This window comes from Zea mays, chromosome 6 (assembly GCF_902167145.1).
Source record: "Zea mays cultivar B73 chromosome 6, Zm-B73-REFERENCE-NAM-5.0, whole genome shotgun sequence".
NCBI lineage: Eukaryota > Viridiplantae > Streptophyta > Magnoliopsida > Poales > Poaceae > Zea > Zea mays.
The window spans coordinates 23,011,049-23,018,548 of NC_050101.1; positions in this window are offsets into that span (position 1 = coordinate 23,011,049).

Here is a 7,500-nt window from a genome sequence, read left to right on the forward strand (position 1 = left end):
CCCTGCGCCATGGGCGAACCCCTCGTTTTCGGCCCAAATGCAAGGCCGAACAGCCATGCCGCCCGTAGTCGCGCGCCTCCGTGTCGTTTTGCCTCCGTTCCACCGTGCCCTTCACTCAAGACATACATACACCTTAGCTTTGGTGTCTTTCCACACGCTTGGACTTAGCTTATTTTCGGGGTCGTGCCCGAACCTCAGTTTTCGGCCCATGCGCCATGGGCGAACCCCTCGTTTTCGGCCGAAACGCAAGGCCGAACAGCCATGCCGCCCCGTCGTGGCGCGCCTCCGTGTCGTTTTCCCTCCGTTCCACCGTGCCCTTCACTCATGACATACATACACCTTAGCTTCGGTGTCTTTCCACACGCTTGGACTTAGCTTATTTTCGAGGTCGTGCCACGGCCGCCGTTTGCGGCCCGCGCGCCATGGCGAACCCCTCGTTTTCAGCCCAGACGCTAGGCCGAATAGCCCTGCCGCCCCGTCGCCATCGTGCCCTTCACCAACCCAAGGCATACGTAGCAGCTTCGGTGTCTTTCCACACGCTGGGACTTGGCTTTTTTTGGTCGTGCACGAACCCACGGTGGTCTTCGGGCTCTTGCCACGCTGCGCCTTGGCCGTTTCCATTCGGAAGACCGGTGCCCCTCTCCCGTGGGTTCGAAACCTAGTCGCTAGGCGGTGCGTAGAGTGGGGGGAGGGACGAATCCGTGCGACGCGGGGCTGGATCTCAGTGGATCGTGGCAGCAAGGCCACTCTGCCACTTACAATGCCCCGTCGCGTTTTAAGTCATCTGCAAAGGATTCAGCACGCCGCCCGTTGGGAAGGGAGCTTCGAGGCGGCCCGCCGCGGCGCGTCGGCCGGGCGGGCTGAGCCAATGGCACGGGCCCTTGGGGCGCGAACGCCCTAACGTGGGTCGGGGCGGGCGGCGAGCAGAGGTGCCGGTTGCTAGCTTGGATTCTGACTTAGAGGCATTCAGTCATAATCCGGCACACGGTAGCTTCGCGCCACTGGCTTTTCAACCAAGCGCGATGACCAATTGTGTGAATCAACGGGTCCTCTCGTAATAGGTTGAATTACTATCGCGGCGCTGTCATCAGTAGGGTAAAACTAACCTGTCTCACGACGGTCTAAACCCAGCTCACGTTCTATAACACCCGGATTTTAGGGGGTCCAAAACCCGGGGTTAACATAAACACCAGGTATGCTGGGACCAAGTCTCATACATATGATGTATAGTGGCACAGGATCGAATGTCACATCTTTATATAACAGGAATTCTATACAAAATAAATGATTACATTATAAGGAGACAACGGTCCAGCAACCCAAAGTTGACTGGGAGACGACGACCTAGACCTCTCACGAACTCATCGCAGCATCCTCCATGAGCATCATCCTGCAGTACCTGGTCTTGACCTGTGGTGTATGTGAGACAGCAAGAGTGAGCTCACATACGTTCATCGCTCAACAAGTTGTGGGGAATAATGTGCATGAACTCGCCAAAGGTGGGAGCTCACGTGAAGTGTAAGGCTTACCAAAGAAGATGGTTAGAGCTGAGCATTGCTTTTAAAGTTGGTCAAAATTTTATTAGCAATTACTAAGTATAAGTAAATACCAACCCAGTTAAATAGTAGAACAAAAGTAACAACCTCACCTGCGATGCAATGCATATGACAAATTGAGTTTAAGTTCCATAATTTAATCATGTGAGTGTCCGAGCTGCTCATGACCGTGAGCACGGCTAGTATACCAGTTTTACACTCTGCAGAGGTTGCGCATCTTTACCCACAAGTCGTGTTACCCATCTGCCAAGGGGTCATGAATCCCATACACCTCTACCAAGGAAGCGAGGCAGGGTAACACTACGAGGCCTTTACAAAGTTCCACTAGCTTCCGAAAACCCGCTACAGTTTATAGGAAGATCCAGTACAGGAATCCCTTGCAGGACCGCCATCGCAGCAAAATCCTCCCGAGGGCCTCCCCGCACTGACCTCTCCCCTACTGCCCTTGCCCCTTTCGGGTAAGGTAGTCTTCCACTAGCTTTCCTAATTAATCAGCCAAGGGCGTCCCATTCCACCCTTGTGGTAGCACTGTTTTCCCGGGTGGTTCTCCATGTTCCAATTAACATAATGATCTCAACATGAACAATAATTAACAACTGATAACAAAAGTGTAATCATGAATAGTAATGTGTATCTCCATACCCAAAACCACATATAGCACTAGCAAGTACTACCCAAAAGTTTGGTGGTAAACAAGGTATAAAGATAGACAAACTAGGGTAACCTATTGGGTCCCATCAAAATTAACCTATGCAGATCATTATGATTAATTAGAACATGAGTGGGTAAAAAGAAGTGATCAAGGGCACAACTTGCCTGGGCCTTGAGATTCCAGGTACCAGGATGATCTTCAGGTGACTCGTGACCTCGCACTAGTCGTAGCAATTCAAACAAACATGGTATAGGCAAAATTAACATTACACCAAACATAAGAACAAATTACACCTCAATAATATACATATTAAAATAAGATCATAGGAACAGGAATCATTAATTTTGGAGTTATAGATTTTAAGTTATGAATTTTCAAAGGTTTTATGTATTTGATATAAGATTAAATAGGATATAAATTTTAATGTGACTTTCATGTGAAAACAGTGGTATTAGATGATAGACAATAATATTACAAAACTATAGGAATTGGAATGGATTAATTTGGGCTTAATATGAATTTTCTATGATTTACCCAAGTTTTACAATTATTTTTATACTCAAAAATCAATTTCTAATCCTATTTTCTGGTTTTATTTAATTCCCGGACTAGGCCTCAATTACTGTAAAGCGCAGGGGGCTCGGGGTAATAATCTGCAGACACAGGGAACAGTGGGAGTGGACGGCGGGTTTATTCTGCGAAACCAGGGGGTTCTTTATGTAAATGTGCACACCGAAGGGGTATGGGAGGATCTCTGCCGTTCGATCTAAAGGGAACGTCCCCGATTAGACTCTACACCTGCGCGAACTGGTACGCGCCAGAGCCACAAGATCTGAATCCAACGCCGCAGATCAACTCTCCCCTCTTTTAATCCACAGCGTTCATCAACACTTGGACGACGCCGATTCACCTAGGCGAAACGGTATGTCCCCGTCTAATCCAGACCGTTCAATGAAGGATCGACGGCACAGGCACGTTCTTCCACCCGACGGCCAGGGTCCCCAGTTCACCCCCAGCCGCGACGGCGATACACGCCGGAGAAGGTCTACCTAGCGGCTCGGCGCCCGACACTTTCGAAGCCGGTACGATTCACCCCTGCGTGGCCCAACGAAGCTCCCCAACAAGATTACGACCACCACGGCGAGCAGGATAGCACCGTCGATTCTCCCTGACCGTGACTATTTCGAGCCCTGAGAATAGTATCGCCATGGAAACTAGAAGACTACACTCACCAGAGATCCCGCCGGAGTTGAAGCTCCCAATCCCGATCACCGAGATCCCAAGCCGCAGCATCGTCTGAGTTCATGGCGGCGGCGGCGACGTTCATCAGTGCTCTGGTGATGGATTCCCCGACGGCCACATTCCCTTTACCACCGCACGGAGCCTATGCCATGGAGGACGAGGGTCGCGTTGATTTATAGGGACAGGGCAAGCGCCAAGCACGAGCGGGCTCGGGATACAGTGAAGGAGATCTCGAGCGCGCGCGGTTGCAACCGGTTCCCGACTGAGGCGGAGGCAGGCCCGGCGAGTTTGCCGCAACCACCCTGAGCTGGATGATAGGACTGACGATAGGGGCCCACACCACAGTGGCCCAAGAGGGAAACCACGCGTGTGAGCGAGACGCCAGCCGAGCGGGTCTACCGTCCAGGGACACGGTGCAGGGACAGTGCTGTGGGTCGGCAGGCCGTGGGGGGCCGAGGGGAGGGTTTGGGAAGTACGTGGGCCAGCAGGGTGAAGGGAAGAAGTGGGCCGTGGGCAAGGAAAGGACGGTGAATTCCCATCAAGCGGCCCAATTCAGAATGCATTTATTTTTCTTTTCTATTTCAAATTCAAACTTCAAATCAATTCCAGGTTTAATTTTCCAAACTTTGTGACAAGTTTATATTCAGATTATATATTCAATTTGAACTTACCAATATAGGATTTATGAATTTATGAATTTATTTTGTATTTTATAATATTTCTTTCTCTTTTCTAATTTCTAGAACTTCTTTTAGATGTCAAATTCCACTTTGGACTTCAATATATTTCTTGTCACATTACTTTTATATTGCACAAAATGCACACAACATAAAATCCCAGCATGATGCATAATTTTAGAGGCACATCCTTTATTAATTATTTGTTTTTAAATATGGTATTCACATGTGATGATAAATAGATACAACACACATATAAATAGGGAAATAATAAATTTTTTTTTTCCTTTTTATATTATCTTTTACAAATTGGGTATTACAAATCCTACCCCCCTTAAAAATAATCTCGTCCTCGAGATTTGTAAGGAACATGATACAACGAATTTAGCTTGTAGTCTAGATTTCAGTTTCTAGCTAGTTCAAAAATCAAGAGTCCCTTTTTTTTTATTAGTTAGTTATTAGGAGAGCATAGGTATATATGGTTATAGACACTTTATTATGCAGGATAAAGGATATCTTTTAAAGCCTATATAGGTTTGGGCAAGAAAGAGTGGGGTGAAGAAAGACTCCATCCAAGATTGTGGATCTTGACTCATCTTGGTGACCTCACTTGATCCTTGAAGACTTGAGTTGGTGCTCATCCTCCCTTGATGAAGTTGATCATATTCTTCGGTCTTGTCTTATTGATTAGGAGTTAGTGTATATTATCGGGCTAGAGAATATGGTTAAGATAGGTATGGTTGAGATAGACTACATGATGTAGGTCAAAAGTTTGTGTGATGTGGGGATAGGCAGATCATGCAATCCATCAAGACTCTATTGGTTGGGTTGGTCTCTCATTCTTTATTTAGTGTAGGGTGAACTAAGTTAAAACATGTGGAGAGGGTCTAATCTATTTCACAAGTATTAACTGGTCCATTAAGTAACTCACTTTAGATCAGATCATATTAGGTTAGATGGGATCTAGATTAGATTGGTATGACTAGATGAGACTAGTTAAAGTTAGATAGATCTTTCTGGGTAGGATATATTTTATCAGGATATGTTAGAAATCTCTGTTAGGTTAAAATAGAGGGGTTATGCAACTATCTGATGGGTAAGGTAGTTGCATATGGTTAGGTGGTTGTATATGGTAAAGTTGGTCTAGGGCACCAATTTTAGGTTAGATCGGTATAACTAGATTAGACTAGATAGAATCTCGTTAATTTTTAATTAGTCATGGTTGTTATTCTAGAGTGGGATAAATATTCAATTTAGGGCAAGATGAATCCATAAGATAAGATAGAATCTTTCGAGGTCAGTTAGGTCTATTAGGATGACGTAAAATCTTTTCAAGATGAGATGAGTATCTTTTTAAGATAAGATGGATCTATGAGATAAGAGAGAATCTTTTAAGATATGATGGATCCATTAGACTTGATATATCCTAGTGGTGGTATTCTTAATTGGTCTAGTTTATCTTATAAACATTTTTTTTATATATATATGCATATGTAATTGTGGACATTACCCACAACTCATCACACTCAATCAAAGATCCAAATCAAACAAGTATCATAAGAACAAGCATTCAAGTGCATAGAAACCTATAAAAATATTTTTTTTGTTTTTGTTCCTAAGATGAGGTCTTCTATTCCTAAAGGTCACTTTAGGCACAGGATTTCAAAGTGTGAAATCCACATTTGTCTTTAGAAGTGAAAAGGTAAGAATAATCAGAGTAAAGCGGAAATAGATGAGAAAGATTAAGGAAAGTTTTAGAATGAATCAGAGTAGCAAAGGTAAATAGATAATGGTTGTCCAGCTCTATCTAGGTTTCGTCCTACAGTCAACATTCCTCTGATACCACTTCTGTAACACCCGGATTTTAGGGGGTCCAAAACCCGGGGTTAACATAAACACCAGGTATGCTGGGACCAAGTCTCATACATATGATGTATAGTGGCACAGGATCGAATGTCACATCTTTATATAACAGGAATTCTATACAAAATAAATGATTACATTATAAGGAGACAACGGTCCAGCAACCCAAAGTTGACTGGGAGACGACGACCTAGACCTCTCACGAACTCATCGCAGCATCCTCCATGAGCATCATCCTGCAGTACCTGGTCTTGACCTGTGGTGTATGTGAGACAGCAAGAGTGAGCTCACATACGTTCATCGCTCAACAAGTTGTGGGGAATAATGTGCATGAACTCGCCAAAGGTGGGAGCTCACGTGAAGTGTAAGGCTTACCAAAGAAGATGGTTAGAGCTGAGCATTGCTTTTAAAGTTGGTCAAAATTTTATTAGCAATTACTAAGTATAAGTAAATACCAACCCAGTTAAATAGTAGAACAAAAGTAACAACCTCACCTGCGATGCAATGCATATGACAAATTGAGTTTAAGTTCCATAATTTAATCATGTGAGTGTCCGAGCTGCTCATGACCGTGAGCACGGCTAGTATACCAGTTTTACACTCTGCAGAGGTTGCGCATCTTTACCCACAAGTCGTGTTACCCATCTGCCAAGGGGTCATGAATCCCATACACCTCTACCAAGGAAGCGAGGCAGGGTAACACTACGAGGCCTTTACAAAGTTCCACTAGCTTCCGAAAACCCGCTACAGTTTATAGGAAGATCCAGTACAGGAATCCCTTGCAGGACCGCCATCGCAGCAAAATCCTCCCGAGGGCCTCCCCGCACTGACCTCTCCCCTACTGCCCTTGCCCCTTTCGGGTAAGGTAGTCTTCCACTAGCTTTCCTAATTAATCAGCCAAGGGCGTCCCATTCCACCCTTGTGGTAGCACTGTTTTCCCGGGTGGTTCTCCATGTTCCAATTAACATAATGATCTCAACATGAACAATAATTAACAACTGATAACAAAAGTGTAATCATGAATAGTAATGTGTATCTCCATACCCAAAACCACATATAGCACTAGCAAGTACTACCCAAAAGTTTGGTGGTAAACAAGGTATAAAGATAGACAAACTAGGGTAACCTATTGGGTCCCATCAAAATTAACCTATGCAGATCATTATGATTAATTAGAACATGAGTGGGTAAAAAGAAGTGATCAAGGGCACAACTTGCCTGGGCCTTGAGATTCCAGGTACCAGGATGATCTTCAGGTGACTCGTGACCTCGCACTAGTCGTAGCAATTCAAACAAACATGGTATAGGCAAAATTAACATTACACCAAACATAAGAACAAATTACACCTCAATAATATACATATTAAAATAAGATCATAGGAACAGGAATCATTAATTTTGGAGTTATAGATTTTAAGTTATGAATTTTCAAAGGTTTTATGTATTTGATATAAGATTAAATAGGATATAAATTTTAATGTGACTTTCATGTGAAAACAGTGGTATTAGA